The sequence below is a fragment of the Pyrgilauda ruficollis genome, unplaced genomic scaffold (assembly GCF_017590135.1).
Source record: "Pyrgilauda ruficollis isolate IOZ18807 unplaced genomic scaffold, ASM1759013v1 scaffold4645, whole genome shotgun sequence".
In the NCBI taxonomy this organism is placed as follows: Eukaryota; Metazoa; Chordata; class Aves; order Passeriformes; family Passeridae; genus Pyrgilauda; species Pyrgilauda ruficollis.
Genome location: NW_024526206.1, coordinates 1 through 1,162, shown reverse-complemented (window position 1 = coordinate 1,162; position 1,162 = coordinate 1). Strand labels below are relative to the sequence as shown.

Below are 1,162 nucleotides of genomic sequence, written 5' to 3'. Positions count from 1 at the left end.
GCCGACCCCGCGCTCTCCCGCTCAGCTCGCCGTCCCCAAACCGAGCGCGGCTGCCCCGAAGGACGGGAACAACCGGTGAGGAGCGGGGCCGGGGCACACCGGCAGTTCCGGGGGGAGGAGATCATCCCTACCGGGGGGGGTGGGAACTGGGGGGCGCGACCCCCCCCCGTTCCCCTCGCAGCGATCCAAATCCCTTTTCCCAGACCCCTCCCGACCCTCCCCAGCCTCAACCTGCTGCACTTCGACCGCGAGCGCCTGGAGCGGAAGGTGAGGAGGGGGCGTTTTGGGGGGGGGCCCAGGGGAGCCCCCCGGGGACCCCCCCTGACCCCCCGGTTTGTCGCCCCCTCCCCAGCTGGCGCCGTTCGGCCGCGCGGGGCGCCCGGTGCCCCCCGAGCTGCGGCAGCAGCACCAGGAGCTGCAGCGGCGCATCCAGGGGCTGGGGGCGCGGCTGCAGGGGGGCGACCCCCAGTTCCGCACGGGTGAGGGGGGCGTGAGCCCCAAAATCCGCTTTTTTTGGGTTTTTTTCTCCTTTTTCCCCGCTGTTTTATGGCGGTTTTTCCTCCCCCCTTGCAGAGTACGCCGAGCACCTGCAGCGGCACCTGCGGCTCTACACGGAAGCCGCGCGGCGCCTCGGCACGCAGGGAGAGAGGGTGGGTGAGACCCCAGCCCAGCCAAGCCCCCCGAGCCGGGGGAACCCCCCCAGGGCCCCCGGGACACCCCCAGATTCTGAGGGTTCCGCCCCAAAAATCGTGGAGCAGTCCCGCTCCCTCTCGGATCTTCCCAAGTCCTGGTGATTCCCCACCCCCCAAAATCCTGGACACTCCCAAATCCTGGTGGTCCCACCCCAAAAATCCCCAACACCCACCCCCAGACCCTCCTGGACACCCCCAAATCCTGGGGGTCCCACCCCAAAAATCCTGGACACTCCTAAATCTTGATGGTCCCATCCCAAAAAAAAAGTTTTGGACCACCCCCAGACCCTCCTGGACACTCCCAAATTCTTGTGGTCCCACCCCAAAAATCCTGGACTACCCTCAAAGATCCTGGACACTCCCAAATCCTCCCCAAAAATCCTGGACCACTCCCCCAGACCCTCCTCAACACCCCCAAATTCTGAGGGTCCCACCCCAAAAATCGTGGAGCACCACCCCCAGACCCTCCT

General features: G+C 66.5%; 1 long non-coding RNA gene across 1 annotated transcript; it reads left to right on the top strand.

Moving 5' to 3' along the window:
- On the top strand, positions 1-1,156 carry LOC121359720. The gene is made up of 4 exons (XR_005956072.1): positions 1-75; positions 204-267; positions 353-479; positions 574-1,156. It is a non-coding gene; the product is annotated as an uncharacterized LOC121359720 (long non-coding RNA).
- The last annotated feature ends 6 nt before the right edge of the window (positions 1,157-1,162 follow it).